This window comes from Esox lucius, chromosome 13 (genome assembly GCF_011004845.1).
Source record: "Esox lucius isolate fEsoLuc1 chromosome 13, fEsoLuc1.pri, whole genome shotgun sequence".
Classification (NCBI taxonomy): Eukaryota; Metazoa; Chordata; class Actinopteri; order Esociformes; family Esocidae; genus Esox; species Esox lucius.
In genome coordinates, this window is record NC_047581.1 from 30,330,287 (window position 1) to 30,355,331 (window position 25,045).

The 25,045-nt window shown below is 39.5% G+C and overlaps 1 long non-coding RNA gene across 1 annotated transcript; it reads left to right on the forward strand.

The window, feature by feature from the left end:
* Positions 1-3,442: 3,442 nt before the first annotated feature.
* LOC109616519 lies at positions 3,443-23,404 on the forward strand. Its single transcript, XR_002197666.3, has 3 exons — positions 3,443-3,505; positions 4,439-4,490; positions 22,817-23,404. It is a non-coding gene; the product is annotated as an uncharacterized LOC109616519 (long non-coding RNA).
* The last annotated feature ends 1,641 nt before the right edge of the window (positions 23,405-25,045 follow it).

Here is a 25,045-nt window from a genome sequence, read left to right on the forward strand (position 1 = left end):
TGCTCTTGCATGATCTCGTTACTCAAATTGCTTTCATTCTTCTCTCTCTCTACCTCTCTTTATTATCTCTCCCTCTTCCTCTCTTCCATCTATTTCTCTCTCTGTCTTTTTCTCTTACTCCCTCTCTCTGTAAGGATTCATGGCGCCACTCTGCTCGGGGGTAACCCAAGCCAGCCAGGGCCCGCTCCCTACCCTGACATCTGGGAATTCTATGGGTGCTGACCCCGAGGGCAAAGGTCAAGATGAGAGAGTGAGGGGTGAGAGGAGGACTGAAAAAAGAGGTCCCACTAGTTTCCTCTTTCAGTGGTAACATGGACTAACCTCCTCTGGCTGGAAAGAAGAAGGCTCCAGTAGAAGGGTTCTGGGGTGAATCCAAGCTAGCCTGAGTCCAGGTTTGTTTATGGTGTTACTCCAATAGCATCAGGGGTCTTGTTCCCATGGCATCATGGAGCCAGCCAGGCTATATGTACTAGGAATCCGTTATGTGGTGACGTTAGCAACTGCGTGGCGTTTTTTGGGTTGAGCTGCGTATCGATGTGATCTGCTTTTACGAGGACTTCCTCGAGGGGCCCGAGGGACATGGAGGTTGGGACCCACTAATGCTCTGAGTATCGTGCTCATCCACGGATTGAATGAGGGAGGGATGATGGAAAGAGAAGGATGAGGGAGAGAGAGAGTGATAGACGATGAAGAGAGGGATGAAATAGAGATGATGGAGACGCAGGGATGATGTGAATGGAAAGCATGAGTATCTGGGTGTGTGAATGTATGTGTGTGTGTTTCTGTGTGTACGTGTGCCTTCCACCACTGCGCCAAGAGGCTGTTTTTAACACATATGTTTCACTCAACTGGACAAACGTCTGATATTGACCTTTATCTTCAGAGACAAGGTTCAAAATGTGCGGTTGGTGTGTGCATGGGGGCCTACATCCTCGTTGGTTTACGTGTGTGTGCATGCGTGTTTGTGTGTGTATGGTTGCGTGTGCGTTCCTCTGTATGCTTCCGTGCATGTGTGTGTGTGCACGTCTGTGTGTTTTCTGAGGGCCTTTGTGAGTTGTCGGCATTACAGGCCATTCAAACCAGGACTGAATACTTAATGAAACCAAAGCAGATTGAGAGTTTAGGATTGCCCATGTACACCTCTTAAACTCCACATATTAGGGGGGTTGTTTGTGTGTGTGTGTATAGGGGGGGCAGGAAAGGTGTGTGATGTGGTGGAGTTCTGTCAAACACAAAAACTAGTGGCGAGTAAAGCTACACTTCAAACATCAGGTCTTAGGCTGGGTGCATTGCTTTTCATGGTATCATTTCACAGTCAAGGTGTTTTGAGTCTTTTCATGGTATCGTTTCACAGTCAGGGTATTTTGAGTCTTTTCATGGTATCGTTTCACAGTCATCGTGTTTTGAGTCTTTTCATGGTATCATTTCACAGTCAGAGTGTTTTGAGTCTTTTCATGGTATCATTTCACAGTCAGGGTATTTTGAGTCTTTTCATGGTATCGTTTCACAGTCATCGTGTTTTGAGTCTTTTCATGTTATCATTTCACAATCATTGTGTTTTGAGTCTTTTCATGGTATCATTTCACAGTCAGAGTGTTTTGAGTCTTTTCATGGTATCATTTCACTGTCATGGTGTTTTGAGTATTTTCACGCTTTCATTTCACAGTTGGAGAGTTTTGAGTGTTTATATCTTTTCATTTCACATTCTTGGTGGTTTGAGTATTTAAATTGTTATATTTCAAAGTCATATTACTTTGAGGCTTTATTTTGACAGTGTGTATTTCTCAATACTGGTTCCAGGGCTTTCCATGCACATTTCTGTTTTTGTCCTACAAGTACATGACAAATTTTATTGATCGATGCTGTCAAAGACAACTAAACCCATGAAGAGTCCATGAGAACATCACAGGGTGTCTCGACCAATTTAACTGTACGTGTTCTGTGCAGATCATTGAGAAACAGACAACTTAGTAAATGAACTGCCACTGATGAAAACAACACGGATGACTTACAAAGACATATACAAAGTTAACAATGAACTCACAGCATGGCAAATACACCACTCCTCACTTTTTAAAAAAGTATTCCCATTTAAAAAACTAATAGGAAGGAATTGAAAGGCTAAACTAATGGACCTGTCACTACAGCAACTATAACAAACAGAAACATGCTTTTTTAAATGATTGTACTGAATAAACCCAGCAATGTGGCCCCAAATTTAGCCTGTATCTTACAACTCAATTATCTAAAAAACTAAAACCATTATTTTTGTGATGTTATAGATGATTAACAGTGTTAACTAATTGTGGACAACAATTTGTGAGATACATTAATCGTTTATATAGCCAAATAACAAATAGAAAATAGTGCCACAACATTAGGCGACTGTTACTATATTGTATTTTTTTATGAATTAAATAAAAACATTAGAAAACTACAGAAAGTGTTCTGTACTATTGCACATTTTTATTTGGCTTACTAAGAACATTTCTAGACTGCTTAAAACTATGGAAGGGTATTTTGTCCTGTATTTTGCATTTCAAATTTAAAATAATCAAAATAATGGGTTTAATAAAGGATATAATATAATGCAAAGGGCTATAGAATAACAATAAAAGGTGATTGTTTATTGTTTCTGCTTGCCCAACAAGTAGATTGCTATAATTGTTGTGTAAAGTGTTTTACTTGTAAATAGGTTATCCAATGTTGATAATGAACAATCATTTTAAAATAACAGAAATTATGACTACCAGGCCAGACAGATTTTAATCTTTTATTTTTCCCATTTGTGGATAATATACAATAACTAGACCTACTAACTATCTGCAATTGGCTCCGTGCAAAATAATTCTAAACAATTCCTCATGAGGCTACTAACAAAGTAGAAATTAGGGACAGTTGATAAGTGAAAGGAATTCCATTTTCACACAAATGACCACAGCAAACAATATAGATTTTATAGGCTACAAGAAACAACATGACAGCTGTATTAGTAGTGTAAAAATAATAATATTCTAAATAGGTTATAATCATACATTACATTTGATTACCAAAAATATAACACTGTGCCAAGTGATATCAATGATAAATTTTCAGGTAAGTGGCCAAGTGATCCAAATACTGCTGTCTATTAACGAATAATTATATCGCGTGGTCGGAAACCTTGCCCCACAGCTTCTAGTAAAATAAAGGTAATTTACAGGTGAAATAATGTTTGTGTACCCATGTAAGCGACGTTCACCAAAGTGTTTCAGCAGTATATAAGGCAAGGGTGAGCAGCGGGGGCGTGTCGGTCCATGTTCATGCCTAGTCATGTGGTTACGTAAGGGGCTGGCACACGGATGTGCAAAAACGTTCCCTCGGAATTTGTTCGATGCTGATTGGCTTTATGGCACAATGTGACGTTAGCTCGCGCCTTGTAGACAACGTAGTTGGGGTTTTTTTTTTTATTTAAAAAAGTGTATATAAAATGCTGAAAGGATACCAGGACGGGAACATCCGAAATGTGAGTGGAATTAAAGTAGTTATGTTGCATGTCGGCTTAACCCTGGATGTGGAGTATAGGCTCGGTTTATGAACTTTTAAACTTACAGCTAGTTGACATCTAGGCCTGTACATTAAACTGCATCTCAAACAAAACTGTTACACGGTGGTGATGTATGTGTGTGTGTGTGTGTGTGTGTTTGGTGGGGGCACTTTTGCCCAAGATTTGTACACTTTTCTTGCCCAGGATATAGCTTAGGTCTCTGACCAAAGCTATCTTGCGATGCCGGGTAGGCCTGGCGACATAGCCGGACTGTAAATAACTAGAACGGTTTGCAGAAGGTGCAGCCTCCCTTATAAATGGCCAATTTGGAGCCAGATGGAGCGAATTTTGAGTTTATTTAACATCCTTCTCTTTGGGCTATAGCAAACATCTTAGAATACCATGTTACAAATTCCGTGTGGCACTTTTAACAATAACTGTCATTTCATCACATCTGCCTTATGTTTTTCCAGCCTTCTTATATTTATTTTATGCAAATAATATTTCTTAATACAATGTTCATAACCTTTTAAAATAGTTGTTAAATATATTTTGTTTTTTACAAAATTGCTGACAAATTGAAGAGATACCACAAATACATACAGGCTTTATAAGCAATTATAATGTAGGCTAGTACTTCCACGCCATATTCCAATTTTCCTATATACCTGGATTATTGTTGTATTTAGTATGAATACAACTGACAGCTGTCTTTCTTGTCAGAAAAACATAAAGCTATGGGAAGCTGCTTGGTGAAAACTACAACCTACGTTATTTTAACCAATGTAGCGATTCAAAGGAATGTCAATCAATGTTTATTTCAACCACAAATTTTTACGTGTAGAATGCGGGCGGATGTCCCGCCCCTGTCGACCCATCCTACTCACCAATTCTACATACTTCCTTTCCCAGTACGACCGCAGGCCATGGCTGCCCAAACCTATTCCTGGATTGCTACTGTCCTGTAAGTGTTTTGTCCAACCCTAATGTAAGACACCTGTTTCGAATAATTACCTAGATGTAATACTAATTCACGTTAGTCACATCTTGGGTTGGAGAGAGAACCTATGTTGATAGATTTCCAGGTACATGTCTAGGGCTACAAGTACTTGAGGTAGACCGTTTACTTGATAGTGTAGAATTACTCAAAGTATAACATGCGAATCAAAGCTATATGCATATCGAAAAAAATATGACAAATATTTTATGATGACAAATATAGTTGTAGCACCATCTTGTGTCATGGCCTTGAATTTTGTCAACATTACGAAACTAAATTGTTATTTAATGACTTTTTTAAATAATAAAATTGTATTTTAACTTTTATTGACATAGTTCACTTTTGCTTAGCTTTTTAAATTGATTGTTTTAAAGTTAATAATAATAAAAAATATTCAACAGCTAATTTCAGTTGAAAGTGTATGAGCTGATTTGCAATGTGTGTCCAACTTAATGATAGCATGTGCTGACTTTCTCCAAATAATAACATTTTTACTCAAGGCACTGACAAACAGCTTTGCCCAACCCTATATCCTTTAGTTGCTCATGCCTTTAACTAAGCATTTATTTAGACGAAGAAGAAAAAATGGTCTTGTTGGGTCCTGTAAAAAGAGAAAACGTAATTACAAGATGTTCGACTATAACTGTCAGTTGACAAAATAGTGATAATATGTGGCATGTCAGTGAATTAGACGGAAGGAACCGTCATAACTAAATATGGGCAGGTTCTTCTAACTTCCTCCAGCTCACATACCTCGGACAGTGATTTATTCGTTTAGTCCCGCCCCCACACTACACTTATAGACAGACACACACACGTTCCTACATAGCAAACACATAGTTTCATCTGTAGTCTTTGCGTTGAGTGGAGGTACAGAGGAGAACAGTGACAAAAATAGTTCTTTATGCCTTAGCATAAAAGAAAAAGACGGACCAGACTAATAGTAAAATTATAAATTTTAGATAAGAAAATGGGACACCTTAAGAGAGAGAAACGAGAAAGATGAGGCTCAAATAGAGGTGCGTATGTCCCCTCTTGCTCCCCGATCTCTCGTCGCATTTGGAATTCACTCCGTGGCTGACATCAAACGCTCACCGCCGATTAGCTGCACAATCAGGTCCCCACAGAAGAGGGGGAGGGACTGCGTGGTAGCGAAAGGCGGGTTCTTTTCCGCTGGACAATGCCATTATTTCAGCTCCATTGGCCAGGAATGTCAGATTTCACAGACCGCTGCCCTCCTCCGAACGTGGAGCAAAGCGCCTCCAGTTCGTTTTGTAGAGCGCTAGAACAGCCGTATTCGCCCCCTGAGCCTCTCCGCCCCAGGCTGCCGGACAGCCGGCACTGAATCCCACTGCTCCCGGCTCTGGTATAAACCAATGCATGTAGCGATCTACTGCCTGTAACTTTAGCCAACCTTATTACTGGCTGTAGGGCCTGTATACACCAACCATTCTGCCTATGTTTAACACGCCTAGAAGTCACGTTACATTTAAGAAGTAAATAGGTAGGATTTTATTACGTTTATCCAAATTGATGTATATATTTTATATAGGCCTAGCTGATAAATGCATATGCCTATAATTATGAATGTTGGTAAAAATAAAATACTTAATTACAAAGTGTGTCGCCACTAGGATATGTATGCTAATAATTACGCTGTTTCTGTAACAATGTGACATTTTTTGTCAAAACCCACTCGATTAGCCGAGTTATGTGTTTTATTTTTTTGACATTTTGGTAGCCTATAGTTTCGGGCCTACACTTTAGGTAGACCGAACACAAATAGGCTTGCTTTGGGAAATCCACAATAACGTATTGTCATATTACATTGAACTCAAATATATCTCACCCAAGCGAACGTGACACACTTTAAATCTATAAATAGGGGTATAGATTTTACTTCTAGTCTATATATACCTAGGCATATGATAACGTAAAAGAGAATCTCTCACTTCGAAGGCGGGTAATGAGAAATTTGTGAATGGAAGGCAGAACGTGTGTGTTCATTGTTAAAATAAAACGATACAGTGACGTTTCTTGATATGTGACCAATCCTGGAACTGATAAGATAGTTAAATACCTAAAAATTCCACCAATTGCGCGTCACGCGGCAAAGACTAGCACAGAAACGGGCCAATGGGAAATAGGCATGCAAATAAGGAATTTGCTTCAGCAAGAGCTGAATGTCAACTAGTCAAAGATGGAGTCCGGAGCTAGGAGGCCGTGAGGCTGGCCATGTACGAACTAGCATTTTCTATTTGGAAGACAATGCCAGCGACAACGCGCCATGCTTCACTTACGTTGCCACGCTGAAACTGATGCACGCGTGGAGGAATACATCGGAGACACATGGGGCATTTGCGTTACAGGCTTCTGGCAACTTAACTTCATTTTGTCGTTCTTTCTCTCTGCCTTCAAAGGATTTTCCTTCCTTGGCCAGGTACCATTCATGACATTTGGGGCCCCTGACTCTGTCTGAGTAGCATCCTGGTGGTGGCGCAGAAATGGCGGGAGCTAGCCGCGTAAACGGGATGTTGGGTAGGGTCTGTGAGGAGGGGTAGACACACGGCTGAAGTAGTTTTCAAGTGTGTGTGTGTTGTGTGTGTTGTGTGTGTTGTGTGTGTTGTGTGTGTTGTGTGTGTTGTGTGTGTTGTGTGTGTGTGTGTGTGTGTGTGTGTGTGTGTGTGTGTGTGTGTGTGTGTGTGTGTGTGTGAAGGAGAGAAAGAGATGGGGATTAGGTTTAGGGGTGTGATTGATGCACATGCATGCATTATGTGTCAACGCGCCGGTGGTCATAATTGGTTTTGACAAGTCCGTGGATTTCTCCTGACGCCTTCAAAGTTAGTGGACAGCGACGTGCGTAAACTTTCTAATATGTGGGGACTATACCCAGTTACTTTCAACTCATGGGCAGAAACTCCAAGAGCATCAGATGTAATTTAATTTTAAACAAGATTTAAACGCCCCAAATAGGGAATAATACTAGTAAATAATATATTTAAATAAGATTGGCCTAACTGAGACGATAGTGAGTGGCCATCTGTACAGAATATAGTAGGCCTAATTTGTCAGGTATTTCAGTGCATTGCCAGATTCTCCGAAAAATAAAAAAAATCGCAGCTTTATGGTAAATTATGTAGTTTGTGTTCTAGCCTTCTGTTTTTTATAACCTTCGGGAAAAATAACTAGGCCTACTCTTCAAGTAACTTCAAATACTAGCGTTTAACTTTCCCTCATGCCACAGTGTTTTTCCTCTTAAAGGAACCGAAAGTCCTTGTAATGTTACAGACTTTACTGAATTTGTTTGCGAGTTTAAAATATGAGATGTATACACACTCACACTCACATGCACGTTCACATGTTTTATGTGTGGGTGTGTGTGTTGAAGACTAAAGTGTAGACAAGGTTTTGGTTCTTAAAATGTCCACGTTGATGTTTTGGGACTAGCAAGTGATTTAAATTCAAAGGCCGGTTGAACATTGGAAATAACAACTCCTCAACCAGCCCCCGCCCCCCGTATCCCCAACGAGGAGGGTTTCAAATTGCCACTTTGGCCAAAGGGACAAGAATAGTACGTATTAAATGAAGGTTTCTGGTATTGTATCGCGGAATGTGCTCTTTGCCCTATATACATTTCTCCTCCCTCAGTTTCCTTCTAAGATATATCGAGTATATACTGTTATGACCTAGAACAACGTTCCTTTCTATTTAGGTAGGCCTAACCTGGGTTTTTTTTTCATGCACTTTTTTTGCTACGATTTACTAGAGGTCTCTGAATGGTATTAATGGTTTCATTTTGAACAAAACGAAAACGTAATTCATGCTTATGTAATTAAATGGAACTATAAAAATTTGACTAAACGCACTCACAACACGTTATTACAATTGAAGATAAATTGTTTGCTTCAGTTTAATGGCTGTTGATCTCTGTTAGTCTTCCATTAACATGTTGGTTTGCATCCTATCCTATAGGCCTACGGAACATGCATATAGTAGGCCTATTCTATTCATTATTTCGATTGTATTATACTTTCATTCATAATTTCATTTTCTTTGATTATTGCTCAGTTGTTTTCTGGTACTATTGTTGCACATACAATTCTACAATTTTGGGTGCACAATTGTCTGATTTTAGAATTAAACAAAGACCTCTAGTCCATACAGGTTTACAGTCATAGTTTAAACAAGGCTGTAAGAGAAAAGTACGAAAGAGCACTTTTCCATTGTCAAAATGGTCTACGCGTGTAATAGCTGAAACTCGATTGCCAGTATTCGTGCAATTCGGGGATAATGTCCTAGTAAATACGTCTAGTGGGTTTAAATGTTGTTGTCCAGAGCCCTTTTACCGTTGTGCTACTGTGGAATCAGACGAGCAGTGCAATATTAAAAGGGCATTGGCTGACAAATATCCCGACCCCCATCCCCCTCACCCTCACCCCCTAACTTCCTGAACTTCCCACCTCCTCTTGCATATGACAAAGTTATCTCCGGTTACAATGGCATTCCAGTATATGCACATGCATGGAAGTAAAAGGCAATATTTTTTGGTCTATTTTAGTGATTGTATTTGAGAATCACGTTGTTGCATACGGGGCATGGTATTATAAAACATGTGACATGCCATTCAGGAACGTCAGAATGGAGAAGCTGGCCTGAAAAGTGTTTGTAATGTTTGTGGTTTTGACAGTCATATTTGCATCAAATGTAGCTGTATGCAAATGGTTATCGTTTACTGTACTGTAAGTACGTTATATTTTCACACAAATTGCAAAAACAACAGCGATTGCATAATGAGTTAGTGTTACTAGTGCTGCATTTTGGCCAACATATGTAATTTATTCGAAATAATTCTCCCAATTTGATTATTTACCATATCCTACGTTCAGGCTTTTAATCGTGTGTGAGTGTGTTTGTGTTTAGTGTTCTGCGCCCCTCGTGCACGCAGAGGTCAGCTGCTTTGACGATGTTGCACTACTGTTCCATCCGCTGAAGCAGTGCAATAGTATTGTCATAGCATTCGGCCTCCGTCATTGCTTCCTATGCAGTCGGATGCTATATGGACTGAGGCATATGTAGCCTATCAGCACGAGTGGGATCCCCCCGCCCGTCCTTGGGCCTATAGACTAACACAGGCTTTCCGGCCTAGGCTTTGAGCCTGGGTATGGAAACCCTTTTCACAAGCCCACCATTTGATGTGCATGTTTAAAGTGTCGTTAATACCATAGGAAGCCATTGCCTTCTCGTGAATGCATGGCGAATGTGTTCACGCAGAGGGAAAGATAGAAATGGCTTAAGGCTATTCTCAACAATGGCATAGATCATATGGAATATGCCATGCCATGCACGGACTTTTTATTCAACCAAACTTGCCTGTATTTTTTTCCCTGGTAGAAAGGGCCTCTGTTGACCACGCCTCCGAAAAAAAGAACATTTTGTTCAACAGTCAGAACTTCAGAGGTCGTCTTCGTTTGCATTGCAAACCACGTGTTCAGATTAAGTAACATTAGAACAATGCTTTGAAGTCAGTTTTCCAACTTTTCACACGTTTTGTAAAATTATTTTGTGTACTAGTAGTGGCCTATGGTTTTGAATATAGCCTACCCAAACATCCGCACCACACGGCAGATTCTAGTCCTTGTCCATTGAATAATCGGAAATTGTTTATAGTTAAAAAAACCAAAAACAAACTATTTCATTTCTAAATGTTTACTACAGAAACTAGTATTTAAGAATAGGCTACGCGGCGGTATTACCTGTCGACCCATAGAGACCAACATTATAACTGTTAGGCTTAATAAAAACTGTCATTCAGATTTGGTGCATCAACCACATATAACTGATCACATGGACCCATCTAGACTATAAGGAAAAAGTATAAATAATTATTATATTTTATCCCTTTTTAATATCTTTGTTTGTGCAAATATGATTTTTATACCTTAATGTGTATTTTGTATTATAAAAATATTTATTTCAGCAGTTGTTTTTATTTAATCATTTTGCGTTTTTGTTTAAAAGAAAACAAAAAATAAAAAATCAGTGGAATATATTTATCATGTATTTATCAAGACAAGGTAATTGTTGTGCTTACATTAACAAACCTTGAAATCCCCTCTTTCAATTACTTGCTAGGATTAACCGTATTTTTACAAGTGTTGATTATTACAAAGGATTATTCTCGCCCAATTCTACAAAAGACACAATCTTAGAGAAATATCACAAATGCGCGCGGCGTTAGAGATTCATTTGTTTAGGTTTGTAAGGATGTCAATGTTCGGTTATAATCCAATTATAACTGCAAGGATTTTTTTTGTATCCACGTCTTATACATCTGAATGCATAATTTCAGTCCTCGGCAGGATCCTATACTGGGAGACGTTACGGTGTGGGTGGGAAAGGAGTAAGTTTCCTATTTGTGGCAGGTAGTTGGGGGGATGGGGACATTTTTACGGAATGCAGGAGGAGGGGAGACGGAGGAGAGGGAGGGAGGGGTGGTCCCATTCTGAAAGGGGGAGGGGGGGACGCCTTGGGATACATTTCATCCTTGGTTACTGCATTGGACTGCTGTGGGTGTAAAGTTTTATTTGGGATCGTGCATGTATGTATGTAGGTGTGTGTGTGTCCTTTACTTTTGACCCTGTTGACTATAGTTCTGGCCTTCAACGTGAATTTAAGATTAAAATACTGTGTCACATTTATAGCTCGCACCCTAACCTATGGCTTTTGTTTACATCATGGCGAAGGCCTACTGAGCATAGCCTTATAGACTGGAAATACCTGATAGGCTACGTGTTTTAACTGAGTGAGTGGGGAAGAATCAGGAAGGCCCAGTAGGATAAATGGCGACAAAATGGACGGGGAGCGTTGCGACCTTTTATTTAAATGTGTGTGTGTATAAATATATATGCAATTGGGAGACATGCGCGTGCGTGTAGTTGGTTACGTAATGGTTTTTCGATTTTGGTTTCCCACAAGGCTAACAACTTACTATTTTATGTCGTTCATCAGCTGGTCGTTTTGATCAGTGTTCATCTTAAATAACTCTTCCATCAGTTGCAGTTCGCATAATATGAAGTGCATACCCGCATACAGGCGCTTTTGAAGACCACTATATAGGGGCTATAGGAAACCGATGTAAGGAGAGAGGTGCGCGTTAGTTAAATATTTCTAAGCGGTACGTTTGTAGTCCCCTGGGGAAAAAAGCTGCATGTGTTAGCTTGTCTTATTGCAGCCTATAGGCTGGCAGACAAATACCAGAAAGCGTAGTTTAGACAAATTGAGCTTTTCATGGAGCTACATGTAGCCTATATTCATTTCCCCCGCTGTGCGACAAGGGTATATGTGAGTTGTAAACTAGTGTATCTTTTTTTTTGTTTTGTTTAAGAAATTGTGTCAGTAGGTCATATTCAATTCGAAATATATGGATATAAGCATATACGGCAATATATTTTATTACAATGTCTAGTTGTCATTGTTTAGCCTGATCTAACATGTTTAATGTTTACAAAGTATAATTATCTAAAATATGTACATTAACAGTGTTCAGGCCATATGATAGGCATATGAAATATATTGCCCATAGGGCCTAACACCTTTCATTTTAATTTTCTCCAAAAACGTTTAGAGGCGGTCTGTAAGAAAGTTGTTAAATCGATGGATTTGGCCATATTTGATCATACAACATGGGCTATAGCACACACGAGAGAGGGGATGTTTTCGGAACATTGCGGCCCCTCAGAATTTCTAAGAAAAAAAGAAACAGCGGAATTTCTCACATCTGTTGTCTCCAAAGTCCGCTTTAATGGGAGGGGGGGGGGGGGTAAAGGTCAGCGTTTATGCCACTGAAAATAATAGTGGCTCCTTGGAAGCTGGTTCTGCTTAACATGACCCAAACGTTTCCTCATACTTGATAAATGGAAACAACGTGAGGCCTGTAGATGGTAGCTCAAATGTCCCGCTGAAATGTAGCCATTGCTAGCCTATTGGCCTAATTAATGTGTTTCTATATAGCCTAGGTGAAATGTAGCCATGAATGCGTTAGTCTACTTGCTTGGAGTTAGTATCTAGCTTGGCATCTTCTTTACGCTGTCCATTAGCTTTAATATACAGGTGTACCCAGTGAAACATAATGTCTTGATTTTGGCATCGAATTTGTTTTCCCCCTTAATGGGCATTATGCTGTCCTTGTGCAAACGATATTCATACAACTGAAAATATAGCCTAAATAATTTGTTATAGTTAGTTCAGATGTCAGTATACCAACATGAAAGTGGTCTCTGTGTGGATCTTTGTCTAAACCAACAGCTTTTTGTGCATCTCAATGTATAACTCGTAAATTGCTTATACATTCATAACACACACACACACACACACACACACACACACACCTGTAATCGTTGAATACAGAGATAATTGGTATATATATATATATACATGCATATATACAGTACCCTCTGGATTCTAGAGTATATAGGCTTCGCCCCCCCCCCGCTCCGCCCCCTCCCCTCTTGCGCTTTCTCATCTATTTACCCAAGCTTGTGCTCGAGTATTCACGTTCGAGGAGGCGACGTAGATTGGGAAATTGGAGGTTAAGGTTCACGTGAAAAGAAATATAGAAATATATTAATTTCACTATGAAGGACAAGTCTAGTTTGAAATGCTACAGTAATCTACTGGTGGACGGAAGATGGGTTTGTGTTTTGGATGGGAGTATATTTTTCATTTGCAGGAGCGAACAGGTCTGCTGTAGGAGCTCTCAAGATATGCGTTACGTGAATAGAATGGTCGGCTATTTGTTGGAGTGATTGATTTCGGCAATTAGTTATTTTCTTATAGATTTGGCATAACCGTTGTCGGTTGTGGTACGTTATTTGGTCTGACTGGAAGACATTGAAAGGTTAGAGGGACGGGGGGAAAAACAAGGCATGGAAGAGTAGTTCTCGTGGTGCTCTGGTTCGTTGTGCGTAAAAGGAGACCTGAAATGGAAGGGAGACATAATCCAAAGTCATAGAATATAGAACAGAACCTAACAAATGACTGATTTGGAATTCTCAGTCAGGCAGGCACGTGCCATAACCGTGCCCACCACCAGGGCTCCTGCGCAGAGTTTGGAATTCACACGACGTCAGCAAACTCGCCACGTGACGAGACAACGGTGGGGAGAGAAGTGCAATCCAAATTGGACGTTCTTCTTTACCCGAAATCTACTGGTAGGCTATGCTCTCTCCACTCCATTTGTTCTATACGCAGTGTTGTCCGTCTTTCTCTTCCTGGTCTTCCATCTCGAACTCGGTTGTCGTCGGAAAATGTTTATCATGATGTCTGTACGTTGGTTGCCTTGCAGGCGAGACCCTATCAATATTGCCTCTGCTTTTCTGACTTATAATGGAGTAGTGCAATATTGCTTATAGGGTCTTGACTCCGAGGGATGTCCTCTATATGCTCATTCACCTGTTGTTGTTGTTGTTGTTGTTGTTGTTAATATATGGCTGCGTAAAAATGTAGTAATCTATATAATTTTGTTTCCATTTTTATTCGTCAGCTTGTCATACCATTGCTATACGATACCTCAATGTCCACTTCCAAATATTCCCTTTACTTCTGTGCTTTCTAGTTGTTTAATCAGAACGTTTGTGTTAAATGTGGCAATCAATCAACCAATTGAATAGGATCACTTTTAAAACTTTATTTTAAATGGATAAATTGTGATTTAAATTATTTTTTACTGTTAAAATATTATGGGGGCATGTTTTGTAGAACATCAGATTAGGAACGAAGTCCCATGCCCGTTGTGATGCTGCTTTGTTATTGGAGAGATTGTTTTTGCTTTATGAAAATGAGTTGCTAAGACACTGGTTACTGGTGAAGTTAATCTCAAGCATCTTGAAAGACCACTGAATGACCCTCAAAATTACCATGAATCATTTATATGTATTAATTGTGAATTACACGTGTATTACAAGTTTACACAGAATCATATTTATTTTGAGGCTTGTTACTTGCCTTTTTTGCTTGTTACTTGCCTTTTGTAAGTCTATAGAGATCAAGGAATAAACTCTGCCTGGTGCCTGATTTTGACATTTGGACCATAAAATGGATATATGCAGGTGACTTTCACCTTGTGAAAAGTAACCTGTTCTATTAAATGGTCTATTCACGGATTATTGGTATGTTTTCAGTTTAGTCTATTGCTTTAGATGTGGTGGTTGGTAACTTTTATTTATTTATTGCAGTTTTAGGTTTTGGTGCATTCATTGAGGTCATTTCCTCCCTTTTAAACATTCCATAACAAACATTAATTTAGGTAGAAACTACCTTGGACATGACTGGTTAATGTGTTAAACCTTTGTGTGATATTTGGAGGTTTAGACTCCATCCCTTCCAGTCTATGGACTAGAAATGTTACATACAATGTTTAATTGATGTGGAATGCAGGCTTAAAACGTGCATATTCAATTGCATGAATATACATTTAATATGCAAACTCCAGAGTGTGTTGTCGTGTGTTCGTTCCATCTTGTGATTGCGGGTCTCCAGCGGTTGTGTGGCAGTTAGAGACAGGTAGTTTATCCTGTACGCCTGCATGTCTCTCGGGGCTGGGGGTGGGGGGGGGGGGCATTCCCTGAACCATCAACAGATGGGCCCTGGGCCAGGCGCAAAGCACAGGAAGGTCACATCATGCGGGGGCCCTTCCTTCCCTCAACCTTCAGTCAGACAGACAGGCAGACAGACAGACAGGCAGGCAGGCAGGCAGACAGACAGCTCTGTGCCTGACACTCTTTCTCTGTTGCACTACTGTGGGATGCTGCAGCTAGCAGTGCAATAATGAAAGGGCATCAGTCAGATGGGCCACTTCAACCTCATAGGAACAGTGCGACCTCCACCCTAGGAAGTACACCGCCTCCACGCCTAAGAAGTCCACAGCGTCGGCCTGTGAATGGGCGCAGCTTCAAGCCAAGGAAGTGCACTGCAACATAGCCTAGGAAGTACACTAGAAAATTGCTTAGGAAGTACACAAGAGAGGGGATGGAATAAAGTGCCCCCCCCATTGAAGAAAACTGTGAGGTAATGTATGTGGAAAAACATGACGTTACTGGTAAACATTTAATAAACAGCATCAAGGAAAATATTGTTGTTTGTGTTGTTTCATGTGTATTCTGAAACAATTGTTTGCGTTAAATGAGCAAGGTTAATTTAGTTTTATGTCTGGAAGCGTGTAAAGAGTGTGTTAATGAGCCAAAAATATACCAAACCGAGAACTTTTTATTTGTCCCTGTTACTGAATCCATATCAATTAAGAAAATGTGTATATTTGTGAGTGAGCTTATCAACATCGTAAAGAAAATGTGTATGATGGTATTTGACACAGGATCTTGTCTGTAGAGGGACCACTAAGTCACTATTTCATGTTCAAACCCCCTGGTGAATGTTGAATGACACTCCAGTGTAGGTTTGAATAGCATTTAACCAATGGAAGCATCAAAATCGCCTGGAAATGTGCTGGAATTTTGTTTTTCCATGTTCAATGTTAACTAAAATGTATTTCTACTGTGTGATGTGTCCCAGCAAACACACATGGCCATTAGTTTAAAACAGGTTTGAAGATATACTGAAGTTCTGTTTTGAAAACATACTTCCTGTTCGTTCCATTGAAACTGGGGTTCTTTGGGGCAGATGAGGGTGCTATATGAGGAACAATAATGATACATAGTAGAACCCTCTCTTCAATGGTTCTTCAATTGTTCTTTGCATTTCCCAAAGGGGTTTAGTCTTTTAATGATGATTATAATCTAGAGTGGGGTTGTTCATTACAATAAACTGGACATGGTTTGCTCATAGATCTTTTAGTGCAACCAATTGAGTGTCATTTGCAGCTTATCAAGTGTTTGGCTATTTCACCTTCTGTTTGTAACCAGTAAAGGTATCTTGTAAAGGATGACTGAAGCAGACTTGAACACAAGCTTTCAGAATTATCTGAAAAGAACTATTTTTAGATTGGTTCTATAATGAACCAATCTTGATAAGGGTTCTACAAATAAGCATGATAAAGGGTTCCATAGCATCAGAAAAGACAAGGATAGAATCTTGCTACATAGTAACTTAATTGTTCTAATGTCTAATAGTTCTTCATGGAACCGTATAAATTGATTATTTTTAACACCTTACTGGTTCTATTAAGAACCTAGTTGTTTATATAACTTTTAAAAAGGGTTCCATGTTTTATGGAACCTATATGATTGTACTTTTTCGAGTGTATAATCCTCCATAGAAAAACACGGATGGGCTTTTCTAAAGTTGTTTCCATTAAAAGGCGACAGCAGCATAAGTTAATATAAAAACCACTTCCACTCTTTCACTCCCTGTTTAAATGGTGATGGTGTTAGTAAGGTACAGAGAGTTTCCCTCTTGGGTGGTCACGGTAGCGCCATTTACATTTCCTTTCCTTTCTCCACTCTCATGCGGCGCTGGGTAATGGGCGTTCCAACCAGCCCCATGTCTGTCTGCCTGCCCCTAGTTCTTTTATGCGAGACCTCTCCTCCCCCACGTCACTAGTGTGGCGGCTGGGGCCGTTGGGCTTCTGAACTGGAGGCAAGGTGGCGACAGTGGTGGCGGCGGTTGTAGCCCATCTCTCTCACACGCACGCGCGCACCGACACACCCGGACAGACGTTATCTCGATCATGTAGGGCCGAAAAGAGTGTTTGCTTTCCTTGACCTATAGAAGGTGGTCAGTATATGGCAAGTTCACCTTTTATTAATGAGTTGAAACATTATAGCCTTTCCATCTAGCCCTGGTGACAGGGGTGTTACTACCCAACCAAACACGAACCGTGATTTTCAGAGGCTATTGTAGCCTGTCTTATAAAATTCGTGCAATGTGTGTGTGAGTAGGACGCTTCCTCTATAGAAAATCGTGGGCGCGCGCGAGTGCGTCCTTGTGCACACACGTCATAGAGCTATAACAAACTAAATTGGTTCACTTATATCTGCATAAAGAACACAGGCTAACCGTGCTTGAAATGTACAAGAAGCTTACTGTTGTTTAGATGAGATGAACATATAGACAACGTGACGCTTGATTCGTTCGTAAGTTAAAGGACTAGGCGGGCGTCAGAAAAACTTAAGCAACACTAGAATTGTGCGTTTATACGCACGCTTACCCGTCTCTTGCTTTATTATAAAGATAATTAATCAACGCTGGAACCCACCGTGTGAAGTGTTGTGAACGTTTAGCCCGTATTTCACAATATTTCTGACACTACCGTCATGCGGCAGTCGTCTGCAGGTAAATGCTAGGTATGTTTTGAAAAATAATATATAACGACAGTAACCGTAAGCTTAAAGGAAAGCAACGTTTCAAGTACGACATAGCCTAATTGTATAGGCTAAAGTGTTTTATTACAATAAACCAGTTCATTTATATTTATCAAGTGGGCACTTGCTTTAAATACGCCACCGTTATTGACTGCATTGAGTCAAGCAAACCTAGTTTTGCCAAGTGAACCTTTCAATAACAATTTGAAGGTGCAAGTAACATCTACTAGACTACACCCTGTGAGATCCCTTGGTCTCGTCCACATCGTTGCCAAAATGCCAACTTTTTTAGATGATGGGTGGAATCTTCATACTGCCTATGCTCGACAAGTGGTTCACCGTCCAGATTGTGTTTGTGTGTAGGCTACTGTGGTCTCTGCATGCTGGGACCATGTTCTTGCGGACCACTAACGACTGATGGATCATCCTCACTGGTCCATGGTACGGTGACCACTGATTTTCCGGGGTTCTTTCGCCATCTGCTGATGACAAAGCGTCATAGCAATCTGTAGACATCCACCGGCTAAAACGGCTGTTTTTGAACGAAATCGTAGCGGAGTAAAATATCCACTATTGAAATTATTATTTTTCATGTATGAAATGGCAATATATTAGATAAGATCTAATTAGCAGATTCGGGGGGGGGATATCGGTTTATAGACCAAGTGGTAAAGGCTATAAGGGTAGGCAAATATAGGCTACTATAATTTCCGAATCGGCAAAAAAAAGGTCCATATTTTGCAACATCTCATAAAAAATTTGAACCTGTTGTCCTAATTAAATTACAACAGAACATTGGACAACTGAAATATGGACTCTTAAAAAATAGTAGAAAATAGAAGATACTAGTCTTATAGTTTTGTGTCTTATGGTCTGTAAGCCCTTTCCATAAAAAGTGTAAGTTTTGTCCTAGTCTAGTGCAAATTATGATAATCAGCATTTCCAGATTTTAAAACCCAAGTTTTTTAACTAAAGAGTTGAAACCATTCGGCTAACCTTGAAATACTATACAATACGTGTTTTATTTAGCCGTTTTTTTGTTGTTTTTTTGTGTGCAAATGTCTCAGTAGATACCAGATAGATATTATTAGGCTTAAGCCATAATGACTTTGCTTAAAGCTTCTTTATTCAGAAAAAATGTTGTCTTGTTGCACCAAGCTGTCCTCAAATGAATGGACAAAAAATAAGTTATATGAGCCTTTGCTAAATTACTAAAATGTAAATGAGAGAATTACGAACAAAAAACATGTTATTTGGAATTTATTTTCCCGAAAACAGGTGCTTTAAAATGTTTTTAAATCTTAATATCCTTATAATAATTGTTGTAAACGAACGCTGTTCAATTGAACAGTCGAAACAATTGTCACATGGTCAATTATCGTGTTTGTCCAGACTACTGAACGCATAAAAAACAAGGACTCAATTAAATCCAACCCGAATTGCAGTGTTTACGCAGACTCGTCTTCGGTACTGCATAAACCACAGCCACCCTGCTTCCAGAAAGCCCGCCTTCACATGCACACTTTCCCATTTCTGAAAAAGTGTGGACACCAGATGGATAACACTGCCCAAACTTTGCTACGTTGGATTTAAATAAACTCCAGCCTTAACATCCATATTTAGGTTGTCACCCTTCTGATGGTGAACAAATGTATAAAGCAAATTGTTCTGGTAATTTTTCTGAGTAATGATGTAATAAAAAAAAAACGTAGGCCTATTTATGTGCCAAATCCGTAGCACGCCTATAGATCCATTAATGACAAAGATGACCATCGTTACGATTAGGTTAAACGACTACACCTAACCAGTACAATGATGTGGTGAATAAAAGAAAATCCGTATGAAGTAACAGACTAATAAAATCCATAACGCATGAAAGTAAGTTTCCATGTTGATAGATTTTCACCCTTGCTTTGATTTGTAAAGCGTTGTCTTTGCTGGTTCCGTGGTATTTGAAAAGCAAAAGGTTCTGTGATTCTATTGATCGAATTGTATATATTCACACATCTGATTGGTTTTCTTTCACCTCTGAACGGATCTTTAAAGATAGGACTGGTCAAGCAGGGACATCATTTGTCTCCTTTCCTACTTGCCGTCACCTGTAACAAGTGAGAAACAACCTGAACGACTGGAAATAAATTGGCAATAACCAGTTTGCTATCTCCAATCCTATCTTCACAGAGCAGTGCAGAGGATGGAAAACCGCCTGAGGGGAAGCCACCATTGAGATGTGCCCCTATGAAGGTGGTTGACGAATTCTTGATGTGAATCTGAACCAGTAACGACATAACCCACACGTTAAGCGAGTTGCTTAAACGACTCTTTAATACTTCACCATATACTATTCAATACCGTCCACGTGCGCTAGAGGGCGATCACTTGGTATTGGCTTGTCCATCAATGAAAACGGATGGAAGACTAATGCCCTGAAGCTTGTTTTTTACACGAGAGGCGCTATTGAGGAATTTCACCATTTTGATGAAGTCAATTAGGGTGACCTCCTTTTCGGAGTGTCAGCCAATGAACGGCACTGGTGAGTGATCATTACCTCACTAGAGTGGGAATATAAATTCAACCTTGATTTTATACCTATTCAAAGAGAGTGTTAACTCTTGATGTTTGTTAAAATCAAGCAATTTAATATTTTCAGGGTTTTGTTTAATTCTGGCATAATGACACCTGGTATTCATGTTTTCAGGGTTTTGTTCAATTCTGAAACATTGACACCTTGTTTTTCATGTTTTTTTAAAAATCTTATTTTCTTATTTTTTAAACTCAAGCAACTGAATTAGACATTGTTGTTAGGATTCAGAATGTTCTGCCTACTCGGTGGTCCGACAGATTTCCATGCTTGATTCAAGCATTTCTTTGCGGTGCAGATTCTATAATATGAAATAAGAAAATTGAGATGAAAGTGAGGGATGTTAGTATAGTCTCTTCCTATAAACAATTTGTTAGGACAGGAGAGGGTAAAATGGCCTATAATCAGGACCAATCATTTAAACCATTACCTTTTAGGTAATGGAGCAACATATCCAGATGTCTTTTTCAAGGAAGGACTTACTTATTTCAGCAAGTCAATGCCAAAATACATTCATATAGTACAACAGCTTGGCTCCGTAATTAGAGTCCAGGTTCTAAACTGGCCTGCCTGCAGTCCCTGCCTGTCATCCATTGAAACCATTTGGAGCATTATGAAACGAAATATACCTGGAACTGCTGAGCAGCTGAAATCCTAACAATAATGGCAATACATTTCACTTTCAAAATCATGCCCCTGTCCCAACTTTGTTTTTAAATGTGTTGCCGGCATGACATTTTTCCAAAAACAATAACATTTCTCAATTTCAACATTTGATATGTTGTCTGAAATAGGGTTGTATGTGTATATAGGTTTTTGTGAATGCATCACCTGCTTTGCAGTTAGTTGTTGCAAACTTACATATTTATAACTGGTGTGTTTAGATGTTTGTTCAGAATGAAAATCCCCTTAAATCAGCAAGTAAACGAACAAACACCCAGAATTCCACTTGATGTAATAGTGTTTGTAGTTGTGGCTGTTATAGGAGCCGAATACACATAACAAACATTCAGTTGAGATACAATGACATACAGTTGGTGGTGTGCACAGAACAGGATCTTAGTGGTGATTATATCATCAACCATGAACTCAAAGTATTTGGACTGTGATATATATCTCGCTCTGAATTACACCACTTAGGATTTGAAATGATACAATGACAATGGGACTAATCATCAGCATTTGTGTAGCCTTTCAGAAAATGCAGCACGTTTTGTACACAGTCCCCGCATTTTAGTACTTGGTCCTTTACATGCAGTGACACTGCATTTACACCTCATGGCAATAAAACCCGAAACCCTGTCCATATAAGTACAATGTGCTCAACAAGTAAGCTACATGGACAGTTGAAGTGGCTCTCAAATGCATTCACCCCCTTTACACATTTTATCAAAAATCTGTTTGATTATGTTGCAAGATCAGCACAAAGTCCATCATCAAGTCTACAAGATTTTCAGAAGGAATTACACATACAAAACAATAATAGAAAACCATAATAGAAAATAATAGTAGAAAATAATAGATTGTATAAGTACTCACCCCCTCTAGTCAATATTTGCTAGAAACACCATGGCAGCAATTACTGCAGTGACTATTACGTCGCTACCAGCTTTGCACATTTGGAAACTTCTTTGCCAAATTGCTCAGACTCGGCTTTTGCTCAGAGCGTTTTTATACTCTTTCCTAATAGTCTTATTTGGATTGAGGTTAGGGCATTGACTGGGCCACTCCAGGACATTGACCGTTTTGTTTTTAAGCCTCTCCAGTGTGGTTTTGGTTGGATGTTTGGGGTCATTGTCCTGCTGGAAGATGAATCTTTTACCATGTCCCAGGTCTCTTGCAGATTTTCTTCCTGCACTGTCTCCCAGCTGAGCTGTGGAAGACTAACTAATTTCAAGTTACAATAGACCTCTTGGTGACCTCATTGACAAGTTCCCTTCTTGTGTGGATACTCAGCCTAATCTAGACCGATTCCCATTCGTGCCACCTTCTCTCTGTTTCTTAGTAATGGACATTGCTTTGCTCCAAGGAATGTAGAACGCCCTGGAAATGTCCTGATATCCTACTCATTCCTGCTTTTGAAGAACATTATTCATTATAGTGAACATTTTGGACATCCACTGCAATGGCTTTTCTTGGTCTACCAAGTCATTTGCCATTGCTGAGCTAACCAGAGCACACCTGATGTTCTGTCAATGTCAACGATCGATTTATACCAATCCATCTTCCTCATGAGGGCCTACTTGACAGACACAAGTAACAGACTATAAATGCAAAGCCTAGAATCAAGGCAAGATATTCACAGCTCGCTTGGGATAGGAGGGTAGGTTAATTGACCAGTACCTACGGACAAAACCTACTTCAAACATACATTGTGTTCTGTGTGTGTTCTCCAGGTCTGTTGTGGTATATGTCCCTCCTGGTCCTCTGATCCATGTTGAAGGCTAACGTGTGGCAGTGCCCTGTGAAGTCAAAGATGACATGAATCCCAGAGAGCAGGGTCAACGTAGTAAGGCTACACTGTAATTTTTTCGAAATTTTACAGTAATTTACTTTATATTTTGTATGTAATTCTCTGTATTTCAGAATGACAGTAACATTATAAATTACACATTAAAACCTTCATTTAACATTTGTCTGGTAAAATAATTGGAAAAGTCTGTTATCAGATTCACAGTTTACCAAAAAACCTGTATAAATACAGAGTATTTCTGTTTTATTATTGATATCCCAGTATGCTTTGGGGCAGTACATTTTGTTAATATTTATGTTTGTTGTAATAATATGAAGGTGACCTAGCTTTGGGTTTTTTTGCCATCTTGTTCTCTATGTACAGTATTAACCTTTGGAATGTTTTTTGTGGATTATGGTCATGTTTGTGTGCCAACCATAGAAAAGAAGATGATTCTATTTGGTGTGATTTGCTGCTTTATATTAAATTCTTTGGAGCTTTGACTCTTGCACATTTCAGCCAACACCGGGTCTGGAAGAAGTCGGTAAGTCATGAGTCATTTGAATACAAGTAGCTGACGTATAAAGGTATTTAACTTGAAGAACAAACTTTTTATAAGGTATTGATGACAGCAACAAAAGAGACAATTTGGGGAAGAAATTGTATTCTTGCTGTGAAATGTACATCAATATACTTTATTTGAAGCAAAGTCAGTTTCTGTATTTCTACAGATTAATAATGTAATTTTACGCTATGTAGTTTTACAACATAAATCTGTTTTTAAAGGCATTTTTCCAGCACCCTAGCTTTGTTTTTTACAGTGTAGGTGACAGCACAGTAGATCTCAGAACGCTGGCGGTGAGGTAATCGGAGAGTGGTACCTACCAATGTTCCACCCCCTCCACTGATGTAACTGTTGTAACTACGAGGAACTACCAGGCAGACACATTAAGTTACTGCAGAATGTTACCGGAGAGAAACTCAGACCGGAAGCCGGCAGTACCACCTACTGGCCTCTCAGCGCTACAATCAGGAACAAATTGTATGCTCCCCACTAACCTGGTAGAACCAGGGGAAAAACCCAGGAAAATTAAACTAAACCAGGACCCAGCCCTGTACAAGAAGGCAGCAGCAGTCAAGAACCCGAGACAGACCGGTGTCAGAGCTTCGTCAGCCGTTGTAGTATCCAGGGGCCAACTAACTGTCTTTCATCCAATGGCGTCATCGGGAGAGCATTTACTGGAGCCATTGTTGCCCTATCTGACGTGATAATGGAGGTGACCTCTGACGGGGAAGTCAAATACCTGGACCTCCAGTCTCCTGTTAACCGACACATTTGGTCTGCCAAGTCGACACAGAAAGATAATGAGGACTACTTTTTTTGTCAAAGATTGTCAATATTCATCTATGGTGCTCTGTCTAGCTCCGAGTTTAGTCTGCTGGCTGCTCCAATTCAGTGATCGCCCATCATATTATATTTTTCAAAAGAAGCCTGATATATAATTATGCTCATATCTATGACAACTTCTAGTCTGTCCTGCTACTATGCTCAATAAAGTGAAGAGTATTTGTCATTGAAGAGTCTGTTAGGTCCAATAAAATGTGGATATGGATGTGATTTTTTGTGTGCTTTATCCTCAGGTTGGGAAAACAAACAAACATAACCCAAACAAAGGTGTCTTATCTTTAAAGCCTTAATATATTCACTGAGCAAAATTTCCTTCTGGTTGACCCACAATAAAAACATTGGGTTTTTCAGGTTTTAAAAATGAGTTTCAAAGAACTTAAATCTTATACAACCTTGTCTTCCCTTACACACACAAAAGAAAAACTGTTTATCCATTGAAATATTTTTTTTTTTTTTTTTAAATACTCCCAAAAGCACTGACGAACAATAAGGTATGTCATGTTTAAGGAATTATATTACAGTAGGTGTTGTCTTTAACTGTGATATCTTCATGCACCATAGAACAAAAATGAATAGAAGGGGCTTCCCCATTCAAGTCAGTGATGGCAGAATAGGTGGACTTGCAGCAGTTGACAGTGTACCAATAGGAACAAAGAAGGAAGTACAACCAAGAAGTACAAGCTGAAGGCATACACAATCTTTGCCAGGGTCAACAATACAAGGGCTGAATTCAATACATTTTGTGACTCCACATAATTTAATTGT